This window comes from Cupressus sempervirens, chromosome 6 (genome assembly GCF_028749045.1).
Source record: "Cupressus sempervirens isolate cs-2001-9-10 chromosome 6, ASM2874904v1, whole genome shotgun sequence".
Taxonomy (NCBI): Eukaryota; Viridiplantae; Streptophyta; class Pinopsida; order Cupressales; family Cupressaceae; genus Cupressus; species Cupressus sempervirens.
The window spans coordinates 282,129,578-282,150,280 of record NC_143123.1 but is presented as its reverse complement, the minus strand read 5'-3'; the positions used below and the strand labels follow the sequence as shown (position 1 = coordinate 282,150,280).

Below are 20,703 nucleotides of genomic sequence, written 5' to 3'. Positions count from 1 at the left end.
AAGACAAAGCATCGCTCAATATTCAGTAGCCAAGCTTCTGCTGCTATACCCTGTTCTGTACCATAAAATAATGGCCCTTTCATCTTGGAAAGATCCTTGAGCTGAGCTCTTGCCACTAGATCATCCTCTACAGGAAGGTTAATACCCTGCACAAGAGGTCTCTTATCATTCACTCCCCCACCAGGAATCTAGTTGTTAGTCTCAATATTATTGAGACGTTCCAGTATCCTTTGAAGTACAATAGCTTGGTCTGCCAGGTTATCCTAGTTTTTTCTAACCCCAGCATCATTCTAGAGCCTAGGACCTCTACCACAGCCCTTGCCCCTGCCTCTGCCTCTACCAGCAAGACTATCCTCAGGAATGCCACTTCCTCGAGTTCCTCTAGTGGCGGGAGGCATGATAGCAACCTACAAACAATTAACTATTGATAACGTGTCGATAATGGGCTAAACCCTATAACCCAAGAGTCCTGGTTATTTAATCACACTCTGATACCAAATGTAATGCCACAAAAACCAAAAGATAAGGAACCAAGAACAAGTACAAAAAAATCGTAACTTTTTTTAATTTTATTTAATCAACTTAATACAAGTACAAATACAATGATTGAGTCACTCTCAATCCAAAATACTCAAGATGAAATATGATATCATCCATATATGTTTCCATTATAATGCTAGTACATATTGAGTTCAGTACAATAATGAAGTACAATGTCATTCTTAAACACCTATGTCCAACATATGGATACTACAAGTAACAAATTCTATTTTCTAGATATAACTTCAACAATCATCCTTAGCTACTTGTTAATCAACTTGAAACACCTGAAAAACACACAGAAATGCAACACAACACAAAGAGGGCTCAGTACACACTGAGTTGAAAAGTGTAATCCACCTGCATACATGTTAGAATAACCATATACATATCCATAATGCAGATATCTGATCCACTTAACATAGTGCAATTCTGAAATTAATATGCAAGAAGTAATCATTTACTTATCAATGCAAAATTAAACTTACAGTAAGAATAACCCGTAAATGAATCATATATATACTGAGGTGTCATTGTTATGACACTAAGATTTTGCATCCATGTATGGTACGCTCATAGTCAACACATAACAGAATTCTCTATTATGCTTGCCAATGACAAAATAGAGATTTGCCTTGTACTCCGTACTTAACCTTATAGGTTTAAGTCATAGGTAAGGCCAATTTTTTTTTATGTAATTAAGGCACCCAATTCATTTTAAAGTTATCACTGATTTAATTAACTGAATAGGATAAACCAAATTCAACCACCCTGATATATGTTCATCACAGCTATTCATAAAACACACATCAAAAAGATATACTAAGAATGTACATGAAACAGATATAAAATCAGTATTCAGCATGATCCTACATCTTTTAATCTATTTGTAACACATCTTATTCTGCCTATTTCAAAGGTAAATTTAGATTACTATATCAACAGAAACAAATACTATAATAGTAAAAACTCGTAAATATAACTAAATTGACACATTAGTTTAATGATATATACCGATCTTAGTACTATACCATTTAACCCTGCTGTCATCAAAAATCTATATTTATCCTTTGGAATGATAAAATAGTAAGATCAAAGTACATCTGATATTCTTGTTTTAAAATAAATTCCATCTACTTAAATCAATGGTACATCTTTTCTAACTAAGAAATAGTTTTGAATTCAAATAATGAACTAAATAACATTATTAGAATAAAAGATTTCTAATTCATAAAATTTTAATTTCAAACCATCATATAAATGTTCATTGGAAAGCTTCATAACATAACCAAACTAATTTAATCATATCTGACAGACTTCTCCATGTCCAAGCTTAGTTAATGTTTCAAACAAAAGATCATTAATAATGATACCGGAAGTTCAACATTATTTCCAATTCCCAGATGCAAGTTCTATTTACGGCATCTCATAGGCTATTACCAATAACCGTAATTAACTAGAATGGAAGTCTGCTATGTTTTAAGATGCACACTTACTATTCAACATAATTTTCATTTAGGGCATCGAGGAACATCAGCTATCAATTTTTTTCAACTATCACATAATACATTATACAATGGTGAACGAAACCAGATCACATACACCCTTCAATAAAACATCAGCTATTATAACTTGATACCTCTCTATAATTTCCATAACATAATGAGTAAATTATGCTGTCGCAATGATATCTCTATTTTTTTCAAGTTTCCTCTTAACTATTTGACAAAATGCTGATACCACAGAATATCATCTTTAATTATATTTTCTCTTTTCCATTAATCCTGCAGACCATATATAAAAAACAGACACAACAAAATTTAACCAAGCTACAGATTGAACATAGTCATATTTTAACATTTTCTACCCGAATTTAATCCAACATGAAACTAAATACATATATTAATTTTTCAAGATTATAACATAGCCCACATACAAACTGTTGAATGCCCCACATAAGTGTTGTTTATTCAAAACAATAAAACTACAAAACTTCGTTCTCACAGGGTTCGGATTTTACTGGAACCGATACCCACTATGTATTCTCATTTCCTCATTACAGTATAAACCTAGATTTATAATCACGACAAGGTATTAAAGTGGTGCTATATATATATATATATATATATATATATATATATATATATATATATATATATATATATATATATATATATATATATATATATATATATATATATATATATATATATATATATATATATATATATATATATATATATATATCGCATGCAATCTATTTCTAAAAATGACAATTAATAATATACACCATAACTTAAAGCACACAGAACGTGGCTCTATGGAAGCCAGAAACTTCATAATGTTACTCATTTCCATAATGTAAAACAAAACTCTACTGCATGCTACGAAACCACAGTGTTTACACCATACCCACATCCGAGTATAGGGATATGCACAACTCGACAATTTCATTGCCGAACCCTGCATACACCCACACTTGGGTGTCGATATTTTTTAAAAAGAAATTTATAGCATCTCCTAATTCTTTCAATTAACACTAAAATAACAGTAAGAGAATAAGTTAGAAAATGCCCCCTACCTGAAATATAGAAGATGGAAAAATGCTATGAAATACGCTTGATACAAAAGCCCCAAATGTCCAAACTGAAAAGCAATCTCCACAGAGCTACCACACAAAACTCACAACCGACCTCCACAATGAAGGAAAGCAAAAGAATCCAAATGTCAAATAGTAAATAAATCCCAATGAGTATTCTCCTTGCTTGACTTCATAAGCAAGTATCTATTTCCAACTGAAACCCTTCATATTGCCGAAACCCCAGCAACATCTCACAGGTGTAAAACAAAACAGAGGAAAGTGGCCAAATTTTCTGGTCATACCCAGCATAATATCCCATTCACAATAGAACTGGCCGACCAAGTCCTTCAATGTTATTAAGGCCACATTAAAATGAAACGAATGAATCTGCTATTCACATGGTGTCGTGCATACGGCTACATCATAGCCGCTGGCATATTTTGGCTGAGTTTTAAACAAATACAAAATCCCTTAAGCATAATGTATGCAAAACCCATTAGGGTTTTAGGGAAATAAAACAATAGCCACATTTGCTATAATAGCCACGAGTTTTAAACCCTTTTTTAATAGCAATAGATTTTTTTAAAAAAAACTTAGAATACATATAGACCCCTTTAAATACACAACCCACACACACACACACACACACACACACACACACATATATATATATATGACATGCCAATGTAGGGTTAGGAAAACACCTTAAACATGAACTCATAACCTTAAGCAACATTACTTAACTAAACTCATCACAGGCCAATGGATTAAACACAATTACATCATACCAAATCTCTGCAAATGTCCAATTTTCAGTGTATTAACATTAATACTGTCATTTGCTGATTTTCCCCCCATCCCTACTGCACCCACCTCCCCCCTGGAGGTCCCCATTTCGCCCCCAGAAGAGATGATAGAAATCATGGTTGAAAAGGGGGGGGAGGCCATCAAGAAAAATAAGAGAAGAGCCTGGGAAAATTTCAATATGGATAGTGTTAGTATGGGCATTGTTAGAGAACCTGCTAAAATCTAGGTGTTGGGGGATCTCGACAGTAGCACCCACTATGACGAGCTCCTTGACCCGACTCTTCTGGTTCTCTCTAACAATGTTCATGAAATGGGTTTCAACTTTCTCAACAATGCAAAGAACAGCCTAATTGACAATTTTTGCTCCATTAAGTGGCTTTTTCAAGAAATTGAGACTCTGAAGGACAGGTCCAACCATACCAACAACAGGGGGGATGTCAAGGATCATGAGGCTAGAGGTAGTAAAGACTAGGTGGGCAGCTAGGAAAAAGACAAAAGCCAGGACCCCAAAGAAAATCAGGAGAACAGAATCACCCGGCTCGAGCAAAAGGTCCAAAGGCTGGATTTCGTCCACCAGGTTGTGACTAAACAGATTGTGGATACCCTCCATACCTTCAATGAAAACATTGTTAATCTAGGGGACTATCTGACCAAGGCCGGCCTTGTGGGGAACGTGGAGCAGAGTACAGAGCACGGAACCAGCCGGGAAGATCCTCAGAAAGAGACTAGTATCCAAGAAAGTCAGGGGGACCAAATGCATTTCCTCCCCACGATCCAAGAGGAAGAGGCCAACCAGAAGGGAAGTGACGCTGCAGAAACCCTGTAGGCAATGGAAAAGAAGGTACACTAGTCTGCCTGCCAGGCTTTTTTCTTGGCCTTTGTTTCTTAGGCTTCGGGCCTTTTTGTTTCTAGCCTTTTGAGGCAGCTTTTGTTTTTTCTATCTTTTCTGCTTTAAGATATTTTATGCTGTAAAACTTTGGGTTTTAGGATCCCTATAAAACCTATTTTCCTAATCAAAAACATTAATACTATCATACTAAATATAAAACTTGATAATCCTAAACAATATGCTGATATGCAATAAAATATGAAAGCTACAACCATAAAAACTGAGCTTAATTTAAAAAACTTTTTCAATAGTTTTATCAGTCATATTTTACCTGCAATCTATACACAGCAATATCGTTAAAACTAGAAACATCAGACATTATTTCTAAGTACATCAAAAAGTTTGTTAGATTCATAAGGGCTTCTACCAAAGCTCAAAATAGAGTATTTCTGAAACAAAAAAGTTTGTCTAGCAATAATCTCATGTTCCAGGGACATTAATAAAACCAAGTTCTACAGATAATAAGAACATAACATCAGAAAGAAACTTATAACATCAAAGTCCTAATATGCAGAAAAATTGGAGTAGTGGTCAGGCATGAAAATGCCTTGAATATCAAATGGTGTTCATAGACTAACACCCAAATCTTTGTTTATCACACTCAGCTATGGCAAGAATAGAGATCTTAAATATTTCTCATCCTCCATGCTTTGAGTATTAAATGGTGTTCATAGATTAACACCCAAATCTTTTATTTCTCACATATATTTTATTAATAATTTAATTTGATTCTCATTATGATCAACAACTTAAATCATGACTTAGAAAGACTTTGAATAACTATTTATATCTTTTAACTTAAGAAAAAAAATTTATAATTATTATTATCTAACCATCATTATTATTATAACATATAACAATATAACCATTATAACTATTATAACAATAATCATATTTTTATTTATGAATATAAACATTATAACTCATACTCACATATGTGGAATCCACGCTTTAACCTAACCCTATTCCACTTGTTGGAGAATGTTGTTGCTACGTTGGATAGATATCCTCTGCTATGAGGTTGTCACTGTCTTTTCTTGTTGGCGTGATATCTGCCTGTGCCTTTATGTTCTCTCTTCTCTATCCAATCTCTCTACGTTGCTTGTTGGTCTTCACACTATTTGATCCTCTTTTCTATCCTCTTCACCAGTTTGATATACACCTATTTATGAGGCAAGAGCAGTCATGGTCTAGGGTTATGTCCCTTTTGTCCAACATTTAATCAATGACCAAACTACCTTTTCCCATAATTTGAATATGATTATTTATTAGTTCTCTTTCCTTCTTTTTTTTTAACCATTGAGTATCATTATTAAATTTAAATTAATATATGAATATCCTTATTTATTTGATTTAATAATTTAATAGTTCAATCCATACTTTATTGCTATGTGATAAGAAGAACCTTATATAAATACATAAATAAATAATTTTATTATTATGTAATATTTCATCAAGTCATAATATTTTGTTCTTTTAGCTTAAGTCCATTGCAATTGATGTGGAGGAATTGAACAAGTCTTACTAATTTCCCATTTCATAGACTCCACTCCAATTGCACTATAGAGAAACTCGTGATTAGGTCATAGTGAGTAGGCCAATGTGGATGATCCCTTGCTTCTAAATTTTTTTGTTCCACCTTACTTTAATTACCTTATTTGCATGTACCTCCATGTGGTCTTTATAGATAGTTGACATGGATTTTATCTATGACACCCTTGAGAAGTCATTTGTAAATGGAGCCTTAGTTTCCTTTGCAAATACAATCTTCTATTTGAAGAACTTAATCATCTTCGCAACCTCCTCCATGGTTTTATTATCTTCATTAAGAAATTGGATGTATAGGAACTTCAAGTTATTTTTCATGGTGTCTATCAATTCCCTAAATTATTTTAAAACTTTAGTGATTCTTTGTGACCCTATTTTACTATCATTTTTCCATTCAAATCTCTTCTTTGACACATAAAGTATGTTATCATTGAAGTCTTGAACTAGTTTCTTTGTTACAAATTTCATGACCCCATACTTTTTGATGCCTATCATTTGTGTAACCATTGTCATCCATTTGATCATTTCCTTGTCCCACATGACCACTTCTTCACCCAGATCAAGACAAACTTTCATGGCATTGCCATACACCTCTAGGCTAGATATATAGTTAAAACCTTCATTTATTATATATTTCAGCCACTCATTAAAATTCTCTTCTATTATCTTATTCCTTTGTATTTGATCCAATAGTTTTGGTTTAGTGGTGAATTTAAATTAAAAGATAGTGGTAATTATACTAGAATTTGAGGAATTGGATGATGAGTTTCATAGACTTACTTAGCCATATTTTTAGCTACATTCTTTGGCTCTCTTTTGTCCTTTTCATACTTTTGGGTCCTTGTTATCATTTTCTTCATTGAGGGTGCCACATGCTTGGGATATAATGCCCTAGATATTTCACCCATATCAAATTTCTCTACCATGAAATCATGAGGAGTGGCTCTATCAATATCTATATCTATAATTTTCCTGGCTATTTTTGTATCCTACTGACTATTATTCTCATTAGCTTCAATCAGATCTCTAAATTTCTCTTATTGTTCCTTTACAACCTTCTCAAGAATTTACTAGTCATATCTTCCAAAGGCATTAATATAGGGACTATGTTATATTTCTTGTTGATTGAAATCTTTAATCATTTTAGGGCTCGTTTGGTAGTGGGAATATGAGTAGAATATGGATATCTAAATTCTTAAAATTTTGAATTCTCTAATTGAGTGCACCAAATTGGAATTGCAAATAGGAATACATATTCCAATTTTGACCCAAAAATGAGCATTTTTAATTCCACCTAAATAGGTGGAATTGGAATACATATTCCTATTCTAGTTTTATTTATTTTAGAAAACATAAATTTTTTGGGTCCGTGAATTCCCCATCAAATTCTAACTAAACCTAACAAGAATGGGAATGTGTATCCCCATTTTCTATTCTAGAACAACAAATCTTATTCCCATATTTCTATTCCCATAGCCAAACATATTAGGGGCTATGGGAATTCCCTTATCTTTGGGTGTTTGCATTTCTTGTTAATATGTTACCTTTGTAATTTCTTGACAATTCACAATAATGTCTTCTTATTTTTACATTTCACCTTGTGTATCTATCACATCTACAACATTATCAATTGATACATCAGAGAAGTATCCTTCAATGCTCTTCAATACTTCCTCAATTTTATCCAATTCAATGACCTCTAGATTATTAGTGCCTCTATTTCTTTTCTTCTTTCTTTGATACCTAGTTAGATGAGTAGGAGATGACTTCTTGGGTTAGTTGGAAGGCATTTTATTAGGTATATATTTCACTTGAGTATCTTATTCACCTACAGAATCAATGGCTTTGTTACTAGGATTAATCAATGATGCAGTAACAAGGTATAAACTAACACTTGTAGAGGCTCCATTTTTCAGTTATTGAAGCTTTCCCTAACTGAATTCCAAGGAAAAGTAAAAAGGACAAGGAAGTAGGTTTGGTTCATATCCAAAAGTAGATGGCACTAACAATCTAGAGTTTCCTTGAACTCTATGTTTTTCTACATTGAACTCTTTCATATCCTCTCTTGTTGCTACATATTTCCTTTGTGCTCAAAACTATTGTTTTTAGTTTTCACACAAAAAAAAAACATTATGTTTGTCAATCTAATTCAACACTTGCTCTCAATTTTAATGTTCACATTCAATAGCCGACATTTACTTCATTAGAAAAAACCTAAGTTACCCGTTCGAGTTTGATTCAAAGTTTGGGTTTGAAGGTCTTGTTCACCAATATGGAAGATTTTGAAAAGGGGTGAAAAACATGTAAATATTATATACATAATATCTATTAAGCCTATAATTATGAGTTAAAATTACCAGGTAAATCGATGAGCTAGTTAACTAAGCCAAAACCATTAACAATTGTTCCTATGGCAGAGGGAGTAACAGGAATATGGATCTTTCACAACAATCTCTAATAGGTAGGTGCTTGGCATAACAAATTTTGAACACCTTTGATGTACTTCCTAGTTTCTTGTGGCTTATATTATCATAGAACATGGGAGCCACTGAAAAGGAAATTTTGTAATTTTATTTCTACCATGCTTCTTCTCTAATAGAACCACTATTCTAAAATTATTACATTTATAGTATATGCCATGAAACCAATTCCTCATTCTACTTACCCAAGAGCATCTCACTCCCACTCTACATGGGAGATTGACATCAATCGAATCAACAATCTATGAATTAAAACTCTAATAGTTTTTTATGTTGGAAATTGTAGCTTCAATGAAGATCTTTATCTCTTGACATTATTATTGTTATGGTTACCTACAACCGAAAATGACATTTATGATAAAATTGTAATATTAAATATTAAGACATGTGTTATTCAACATGCGTTGAGGCACGGAAATACAAAGAATCATGTTTTGGAAATTCAAGAGACCTTCACTTGTAATGTGAAGAGTCTCTCCTATTGTTATATATATGCATCAAGTGAAGGATATTGTACACTTGAATTTTATTATCATTAAAATGGTCTTGTGTTGTGTGGTTGTGTTTTTTCCTTCATTCTTGAAGGGTTTTCTCATGATATTTCTCTATGTCTATCATATGTGTTTGGCTCCTTCTTTTTACTATTTATCATTGATTTCTAGGTTCAAAACTTAACATGGTAGTAGAGCTAGGTTCATAATAGTTTATAAGGAAATTTTTATATATTTAGTGTATTAGCATACTCAATTTTATTTAATGCTTGTCTATACCTTTCATTTCTTGGGATAGTTTTTGTGCGATTCTTGGTGTTAGTTTCTTCTCTTGAGATTCTAAATGTTTCATTGAATTTTGGGGTTATTATTTTATGACTCGATCCATTATAAAGGATCTAGGAAATGCACGTGTAATTCAAGTTAATGTTCATATCATTTGAATTTAATGCAGGTATTGAAACTTATTCAAAATAAAAAATTTGTATGCACATTTGAGTTTATGCCCAAAAGATTTGGGATTGAGGTATGCATTTGTTAAAGTTGTTTTTGGTTATATCCTCTCATCATGTTTGTGAATCATTTATGTCTCATCATCATGTGTATGTTTATGGGCATGATGTAAGTCTTTGTCCTTTGTTTATGTTGATTCCTCATATCACTATTTTTTTTACTTATCATGGAATAAAAATGGTGAGGTCATCTATGTCATTTCCAATGTTATTAGCATTGCACATTCTAGTGCAATACCATTTTTCTTAAAGAGGATCAATTTAGAAGATGACATGTCAATATTTTTCCTTTGTGGTTCTTTGATATTTTTTTGAACTACTCCTTATAGTTGTGATCTATAAATATTGAGTATTTGGACTAACTTTTTATTGCCTTAGAACTTTGTCTTCATGAATGACATCATTGCAATGGTTTATTAATAGGTAGCAACTTGATCTACATCGTTGGTACTCAACTTCTGAGAGGACTTCTGATGGTTGGAGAGGGAGCTCACATATATAGATGTCTATCTACATGTTGCTCAATACCAAAGTGTACACAGTGCTCCTATCCAACTATGGTTGTCCAAAGCGAACTATATATATCAAGTCTACATCATTACTATTCTTTTGACAGTTCTCTAGTTATTGTTGTCTAGTCTAGTCAGTCTCCAAGTGGGAGATTGTTGTGATGTGGAGCCTAATTAAACTCAGAGGTTATTTTTTCCCAATTTAATCAATGTGGTTTCCCCCCCCCCAACCTTAGATTTTACTCTAGGGGTTTGAGGGTAGCACCCCCAAGACAGGATCAAGGGGCAACACCTCATGCAGGGTCTTGGGCAAAGCTCCACATGTGCTCCCAAAAGCTTGGCCACCTTTATTATTGTAAAAGGAATCAACTATTATTTTTATATTTGATGGCTTATTCTAGCCCTAGTTCTGTAAATGAAAAAATCTTATATAAAAGGGCTTAGGGTTAGGGATTTTATACTATATGATGAGATTGTATCTTCTTGTGGCAGTATTGAGTTGTAAGGGATTATGGATTGTAATCAGGTTGTAATCACTGGATAACAAGAGTATTGAACTCATTCTTTGGTGGATGTAGCTCAAGGATTGGGTGAACCATGTTAAATCTTTGTGTTTATGTTCTCTTATGTGTGATTTATTAGTTTTTGATATTGGTTATATTTACATGTAATTTTTATTTTTGTTGCATTAATCCTAACATCTCTAATGGTTCCCTCCAGGAAAGACCATTTGCGAGAAACTTAATGCCTTCATCATGTAACTGCCAAGAAAACATGATGAGTATAGTCATGCGTGGTGTTCTTATAGATGAGAGAGGCCATAATAATAATTATTACATGGTAGTTTGAAGTCATTCAATTTATTATTCAATCGATGTTTAGGATGCTATACACATTCAGTGTGAGATTGAGTGTTATTCACTCATGATGATGCATGCTTAGAATTCCTTATCACTGCCTGTCCATGATTGGGAGTTGAATAACATATTTCTAGAAGGAAAATTAGATCATATTATTATAGCCACACCATCTTTCAAAATGGTTTGATAAAATGTTCTCTTTCATTTTTGTTGGAGATGTTATGTAAAGTTAGTATTGTTCTGATTTTATGTCTTTCAGCAGAGATCCCACTCAGAAATTCTCGACATTCTAACACCATTCTTGTTGTTGTCATGTAAAAAGGTCTTCCTAATGGCTATAGTCATGTTGATGAGGAGTGGGAAAAAAATATTTTTATGTTAGATATTTAGATGTGGAATATTATTTAGTATAATTTATCATTATCTTATCATTGGAGAAAGATTATAGAATTTTGAGTGCAAATTATGCATGGCTTTTAATTTTGTAATAGTTCTTATTCAGAACATCAAATGGTTTTAGGAGTAAATATATTTGTATTAGTGAGAAGAATACCCATGATTATAGGAGATAAGGCTTTGCCTTACAATGTAATGTTTGATTTCCATATATATGTTTTTTATTAAGTAAAACAAGTTTTACAAGGATCTTGAAACCCAATTGTTTTACATAAAATTAGAAATATAAATAAAAAGTAAAGTCTAGCTAGTATGCATCTACTTATAAAAAGCCAAAACCAAAAGATAGGCCTGTGGCCAAGATATAAAAACCAGTAACTCTAGATAAGGTCGAAACAAAAAATGAAAACTAAAACTATTAGCTCTCCCTATCTAGAACCTGCAGAGTCTTTGCAGCTTCATTGGCCTTTCGGTTGTCCACGCTTGCTTGATCCTAGTTCTGATCATCCATTGGTCCCTTGTCTCTTTCTTTTCTTCCTCAATTTTCCCACAGTCCATACTGGCTTTATCTTCTTTTTCCCCACCAAAGCCAGCTTCCTTCAGAGATTCACCCAAACTATTAATGATCTCATTTAGGGTATTCAAAGTCACAATCACTTGATTAGCCAGGTTCTGATTAGAAGTCTCCATCCTTAGAACTCTTTTTTCAACCATTGAGATACGGTCCTCCTGGTCAACATGGTGTCCCTAGTTGCTACTTCTCATGTGGTCATCCTTCTAGCTTGCTTTCTCCTTGAGTTCTTCTATCTTGTGAAATAGCCCTTTGATAGAGAAAAAATTATCTATCATGCTATTTTTAGCATTTTTGAGTAGGTTGAGCCCATATTCTCTCACGATGTCAGAGATTGCAACAAGAGTCGGGTCAAGAAGCTCATCAAAATGGACTTTACCATCTTTTTCCTTCATCACCTGGGGGTTCATCATCTCTCTGACTATCCCCATCTTCACCATTTTAGAGTCAAAATTTCTCCATGATCCCCTCTTATCTTTCAAAACCACCTCCCCACTATCTTCCACTAGAGAAATTATCTTCTCTTACGAAAAAGAAATGGTAGGGACTGGGCCTAAGAGCAAAGGAGTTTGGTCTTTTGTTTCTTCTAGCAACAAAGCCTCCTTAGCCTTCCTTTTCTTGGGGTTCCCTAGTGTAACTATTGTTTCCTCCTCAAACTCCTCACTGTCCTCCCCCTTCACCTCTTCCTTTGATTCTATATCCTCTTCTTCAATGCTATTCTCCTCCTCCTCTTGTTCCTCAATCTTGGGGGGGTTAGGGGTTAAACCCCTAGGGCTTTTGCTACTAGGAGCAATGTTGGTAGAGGGGGAGACTTTCTCCCCTTCCTTAGATTTCTTACCTTTAGAGGGGGGAGTTTCCTCATCTTCCAAATATATATTTTTTATTGAATAACATGTCACTATTGTTTAAGAGAAATAGAGGGTTTGGAAAAGTTGGGTGGCATTTGCATAGGAAGGAGAAGAGCTATTTGTGGCAGGATAATTTGAAGGCTTCAGCTAGATTGGTTCCATCATCAAATTAAGGATTTTTTGAGAAAAATATAAGATTTCTATGATTATACTTTGTGTTGGACAAAATAGGGTTTTATCGTTAATATTTATGAAGGATTAATTTTTTAATCAATCTCTCTTGGTTGCAGGGTGGAACCTTAAAGATTAATATGAGAATGTTGATTGCAATCATGAGGAGATATTTTTGCATTTAGAGTGAGCTTGTGATTAAGAGGGAGATTGATACAGGAGCATCCAGAGGTATAAGGGAAATCCTGTGTCACCCAAAAAAATGTACTTAGACTTAGTTTCTGTTTCATGTGTTTTCATTTTTGGATACCCATTTGGGTCAAATAAAGGTTCCAACTCTCACAGTTCCACTATCAGTGTGTTTGAAAATCCCAAAAAAATAGGAGCATGCAATTTGGCCATCATTTTGGTGACCTAGAAGGTGTGAATTGTCCTGATGAATGTAATTGTGATTTAGAGCATTCCAAAAAAAGAATCAGGTCAAAAGGCCCCACGGTTTGAAAGTTATTGCAGTTTTTCAAGTTTTGGAGACCTCCTAAGAATGCTTTGAAGTCAGGTTAGGGGCATTAAATGACCTCAAAAAGGGCCAAAAAATGGGGGACGAGAAAATCTTGTCCATAGGGCCATAGAGCGCTTCGAGAGCTTTTCAAAAATGTAAACGGTTCGTCAATCGGAGCTACGGTTCAAAAGTTATGCCTCCCGAAAGTTTGGTTACCATTTTTGGATTCTTCTAGATTTGCACCGACTTCTAACGCAACTTCCGAAATCTTCTATTTGGTCGGTGGATGACTACTAGCACTTTCTAGAATGTACTCCTAGTCCTTAACACTCTGGGGTCTATTTAAGGAGATTTTTGGCATTGTAAAAGGCAGTTCGGAGTGGAGTTTGAGAGGAGGTGCAAAAAGGAGAAATTATCTCCAGATTTATGCTATTGTAAGCCCTTAGGGCATGTTTAGAAGTTTATTTTCTCTATACTATTTGTACTAGCTTATTTTCTCAGTTAATATAATTTCCCTTTTCTATTGTGTCCATTTTGTTCTTGGGTTGTGTCCCCATCAGAGATGTTGAGCTTTAGAGGGAGATTTTAGCTTCAAAGAGAGGCTTCATTACTAAGAGGGTGTTCTTATGGAATCCCCTTCATTCTCATATATGCTTGTGATGTTTGTGGTATTTGTAAAATTTGAGAGTTAAGTGGAATTAAGTCTTGTTTTGTTATGTCTATTTATATTCTTGTCTAAATAAATGAAATTGTAAGAATCAATTATGATAATGTTTTTTCTATAAGATTGATCATCATGTGGAGAGAATTCATGATGACATCACATGGAGAAAATTTGTGGTGGGAGTTAGAGGTTATGTTGAGTGATCCCATGATAGTTCACGTGGAGAGAATTTGTGAATAAAGGCTTAGTTGGGATTTTTACAAATCTATCCTATTGAGTGATTCCATGATGTTGTGTAGAAGTTATAGGTCTATTATGTTAAGTGATTCCATAGTTATTAGTAAGTTGTTCTCTTAGTATAATGTTGAGAGATTCTATGACAACATCACATTGAGAGAGTGTTATGAAAGTTCGGTGTTTGTTGTAGATTTTTTAGGTTGAGTGATTCCATGAACTTTTGTGGTTAGATTTTATCACTTACATTTTGTTTTCAGCCTTGTGTGATTGTTTAGCTAAAGATCTATTTTGCTAATAGGGAGTGTTGGATTTTACAGCTATAATAGAGATCTTTATCTCTAGGCATTATTACCATTATGGTTACTTACATCTGAAAATGATATTTATGATAAATTGTAATATTAAATATTAAATATTAAGATGTGTTATTCAACATGCATTGACGCATGGAAATATGAGGAGTCATATTTTGGGAATTCAAGAGACCTTCAGTTGTAATGTGAAGAGTCTCTCCTATTTTTATATGTATATTGCATCAAGCAAAGGATAATGTACACCTACATTTTATTATCAATAAAATGATCTTTTGTTGTATGATTGGACTTTTCCCTTCATTCTCAAAGGGTTTTCCCAGGATATTTTTATGTGTATCTTGTATCTATTTGACTCCTTCCTATTACTATTTATCATTAATTTATAGGCTTAAAGCTTAACAATTGATGGCTAAGATTGTAAATGATTACAAATGCTTAATTCATAACCACACAAATATCTTTATTTTTTCATAGAAGAGTTACTCCTGCTTAATATTCAATAGAAGAATTATCAAAGGTCCATTTCATTCTTCCATTTACACTCTCTAAATCATGTCTTAATTGATGGCTAAGAAATTTCCCACTAGTTTTGTACCAAAAATGACCACAAACATCAAATTCTTAAAGGTGAGGAGCCTCAAACATGGTGGCCACTCTTCTGCAAGAAGAAATATGTCTCAACCCATGAGAACTAAAGTTTCCTGCAACACCCATTTCCTTAATGATTCTTGCAAGGATTTGAAAAATGTCTCAATGAAAAAGTTGTTGAGCTATTTCACATCCATTTGATATTATCTTGTTTGTTTCTAACAATTTTTTCCTACCAAGGCAGAAACTATTGCCAAAGCTTCGAGTTAAATAGTGATTAATATTCTCATCCACGACCAATTAAAATGCTCCATTACCCTCTAATAAAGTTGAATTTCAATATTTATTTTTTTAAGTGAGCAAGATGATCAACAGTAACCCTCACATTATGAAAATCAATACTTTTCACATATTTCAATGTGAGAGAAGACACAAAAATCAAGATAAAAGTTTTGAAGTTATCGTTGTTGCCAACTATTGGCATTCCAAAATCTTCAGCATCAAAGACTAGCAACTGCTTATTTCCCTTCATGCAAGGGATACATCTGGCCTATGTGTCCACATTTTGGTCTATTTGATAATTATCATACACAATATCCCTTTTTGTTGTTCTAGGGGCAACTATTATGCCCATCTCTTTCTTTGAAATAGCTATGTCTACACCATAGAAATTCAAGAAGTTGTAGGAATAGCAAGGTACTCATTTCTTTCCTCTTGTAAATGGAACAATGAATATGATCAGTATAAGATTAAATATTGCTGCTCTCTCCTGCTAACTTTGATAATAGTTTAGTAGTAGGTACAATATCTGACATTGGTTACAATGTCAGGTTTCATTTTTATTTTTCTTGCCATAGTCACAAAAGCATTGGATGAGAGTAGTTGCATGTGGTTCATGGACTTTGATTTAATGGTACTCGAGTTTTTCTCTTTGCAATCAATGGTAATTCTTTTTGTTTGTTTTTCAAAATTTTCCCCTATAGTTGAAAAGAAAAATGTAATGGAGATCTACTTGCACGGGACTATTATTCATTGCACATTGTTCATCATGCCAAATGAATAAATAATAAACATCCTCCTCCTGGGTCATACTTTTCTTTTCATTATTGTATTTTATTCTTAGTTTTCTCCCTCCATTATTGCAATGTTCTGCATGGTGCTATTTCCATTGTGTGCTAGCTACTTTTGGGGTAGTGAATTGTCTTTTGCAATTGACTTATTAGGCTTCTTCTCTGAAGGAATTTCAGCTCTTCCATCCAACAAATTGCCCCTTTGCAGTCATAGTGCTAAGAGGGACAATACTATTAGTAGCCAGTATAATATTGGATCTCAGAGATGACCTAAATTTGATTTTTTAGTGGATTTAGAAGGCCTCCCATGTCAAGGATGCTTTGCACATCACCAGAGAAATGGTAAAGCAATGCAACATGTAGAAAGTTTGTTTGGCTGGCCATTCGCTCAGTGCCATGGTGGTGCTTGAAGGCAAAGATAAACAAATACACATAAATAAAACTAATTTTATTATCTTTTTACCTTGCTAAAATGCATTACATTAAGCCTCTTTTTATAGAGGTTTGAGAACTCTCTAGAATACAAATGAAACATATATGTTATAATATTACATATAATTGAATATGGGCAGCTATGTTGCAGTTGGAGTGGCTGAGATGGCTCATTGTCTGTTATTTATTATGGATGGGTAGAGTGTGGTCTAGACGGTGGGTAGTCAATAGAAAAATTAATACACCCAACTTCAGAAATTAATACCGCCAACATTCCCCCTTAATTTATGTGATTAACAAATTTTGCATCAGTAATACCTGATTTCTCTCATAGATATTCAAAGTTACTCTTTGGTAATGCCTTAGTGAAAATATCTACCAATTGATCTTCAGATTTGTAGAATTCAAGGTAGATTTCTCCATTTTTGACCAATTCTCTAATGAAGTGATACCTTGTATCAATATGTTTGCTTCTCTTATGAAATGCATGATTCTTAGATAATGCTATTGCTGATTTGTTATCACAAAGAATTGGTGTTGGTTCCTCCTGATGATGGTGAAGATCACACAAAATTCAATGCATCCATACTTCTTAACATGCTATGGAAGTGGCAGCTGCATATTCTACTTCAGCTAATGAAATAGTCATTGTAGGTTACTTCTTTGATGCCCACGATATGGCTCCCGATCTAAGGTGAAAAACATATCTAGAAGTGCTCTTCCTGTCATCAATGATAACTATAAAATCACTGTCAGTAGAACCAATCAAACCAAAAAATTTAGCTTTGGAATATAGGATTCTATATCCTATTGTTCCTACAATATATCTCAATATCCTTTTTCCAACTTGCCAATGAGAATTTTGTGGTGACTGCATGAACCTTAAGATCAAATTGACACCATACATGATGCTTAGCCTTGTAGCTGTCATATACATTAAACTTCCAACAAGTCTTTTAAACATAGTTGGATCAACATTTGAGTTCTTCTCTTCCTTGCTAAGTTTTGTTCATGTTGCAACTAGAGTTGATGTTGGATTGCAATTCATCATTTTAAATCTCTTCAAAACATCCTTTATATACTTGGATTGACAAATGAAGATACCTTTGTCACATTGACTAACTTCAATACCTAAGAAATATCTCATCAACCCCAAATCTATCATTTCAAATTCTTTCATCATTTCTGACTTGAACATTTCTATTGATAAATTTCTAGTGAATATCAAGTCATCAACATACAAACATACAATCAAAATTTGACCTTACTTATTAGTCTTGACATACAATGTGCACTCATTGTTACTTCTATTAAATTGATTTCTTATCATGTATGAATCAATCCTCTTATACCAATCCCTAAGAGCTTGTTTCAAACCATAAAGTGCCTTGTTTAGTTTATATACCTTATTTTCATGCCCACAAACCTCATAACTAGGTGGTTGTTTAACATGTACCTCTTCATCAAGAAAACCATTCAAAAAAGCTGATTTTACATCCATTTGATACACTTTCCAATCATTTTGTGTAGTTATTGCCAAAATAGTTCGAACTGTGTCAAGTCTAGCAACTAGAGAAAATGTTTCATTATAATCAACTCCATATTGTTGTGAAAAACCTTTAGCAACTAGTCTTTCCTTATGCTTAACAATTTTACCTTTTGCATCAAATTTAGTTTTGTAGACCCATTTGACTCCTATACATTCTTTTCCTTTAGGTAAATCCATTATTTTCCATGTTTTATTTCTTTCAATAGAGTCAATTCTTCATCCATTGCCTTGATCCATTTATCTTCTTTAATTACTGCATCAAAATACAATTTATCACAAGAAAATAAAGCAAATTTTGAGTAAATGTCTACATTCTCTTCTTCTTGATTATATATATTTCTTTTAAGCTTCTTTTCTTCTTACCTTTGTAACTTGGAGTTGAGAATGTAGAATCTGATTTATCACTTACATTTGAACCTGGAGGTGAGGCTCCTTGCACAAAGTTCCTTGGTGGAGTATTGGGTGTTGATTGAGTCCCTTGTTCCTTTAATTCGTCATCACTTTGTAATATTGGTGCTCCTCTTGTGACTTTTTTGTTATCATTTTCATGCCATGAATCTTCTTCTTCAAATTTAACATCCCTGCTAATGATCAATATCTTTGAAACAAGGTTATACAATCTATAAGCTTTTGATTCTTCACTGTAACCAATAAAGATACATTTTTTACTTTTATCATCTAATGTCCTTCTCAATTCAAATGGCACTAAGGAATAAGAAACACATCCAAAAACTCTAAAATGGGATACATTATGTTTCTTACCATTCCATGCTTCTTGAGGAATTGTGTTCTTAACTCTCTTTGTAGGACTCTTGTTCAAGATGTATATAGCACATGCTACTGCTTTTGCCCAAAAATCATTGGATAGATTTTTAGCCTTCAACATAATCCTTGCCATCTCCATTATGGTTTTTTTATTCCTCTCTACAACACCATTTTGTTGTGGTGTGTACCTTGTGGTAAACTGTTTCTTAATTCTATGAAATCTGCAATATTCTAGAAACTCGGTAGAACTAAATTCACCACCTCTATCAGATCACAATACCTTGATGTAGAGACCACTTTGTTTTTCAACCAAATTTTTGAACTCGAATTTTTCAAAATCTTCACTCTTTTGTTTGAGAAAGTATATCCAAGTCTTCCTGCTAAAATCATAAATAATTGTTAAGAAATATACGCTTCCTCCCAAAGATGGAGTTTGCATAGGTCCACAAATATCAATGTGAACTAATTCCAATGGTGCCCTTGCTCTATATGAACCTCCTACTAGGAAGCTTTCTCTATGTTATTTTGCCAATATACATCTTTCACATGAACTTGGTGGTTGTACTATATGAGGCAATCCTCTCACCATATTTTTCTTTTGTAACAGGCTCAAAGCATCAAAATGAAGATGATCATACCTCAAATGCCATAGCCATGACTAATTTGAGAATGTTGTCTTGAAACTAACTTATTTTCCTCCTTGAATGCAATGAATCTGGAGGGGGAACATTTGATTTTGTGTCATGTTGACTCTTGCAATTAACCTGCCACCGGGATTTCTATCCAAGATTGTGCAAACATCATTATCAAAAGAAACTTTGTAACCCTTTTGTACTAGTTGACCAATACTCATGAGATTGTGTTTTTATCCAGGCACAAAATACACATCAGGAATATATATTTTTCCTCCATTATTTGTCAAGACAGTTATAACACCTTTTCCCATTACAGAGACTTTAATATCATTTCCTAGCTTTACTTTAGATTTTACATAATCATCCAAGCTAGCAAGAAAATCTTTATTTCCAATCATATGGTTACTACATCTACTATCTAGGAACCATATATCACTAGAACTTTCTTGAGTAACAGTACAAGTTATAAATAAACTTCTTGAATTGTTATCAGATACATCTGAGTAATTAACACCATTCTTTTCAATATCCTCTTGTTTCTTTCTACATTCACTTGCACTATGACCAAATCTCTTACAATAATGACACTGAATTTGAGATTTATCAAACCTTGATGATGGGTGTTGGATTGAGCTTCTGCCACATCCTCTGTTCAAACTCTGAATGGATTGATTTGTTCTTTCTTCTTATATTGGACTTCCATGTCCATTTATGCTTCTACATCTTCCTCTTCCTCTGTAGTTTGAT

General features: G+C 33.5%; 1 pseudogene; it reads left to right on the top strand.

The window, feature by feature from the left end:
• Positions 1-16,328: 16,328 nt before the first annotated feature.
• LOC149552317 (uncharacterized) overlaps positions 16,329-20,703 on the top strand; it is a 59,765-nt pseudogene continuing 55,390 nt past the window's right edge.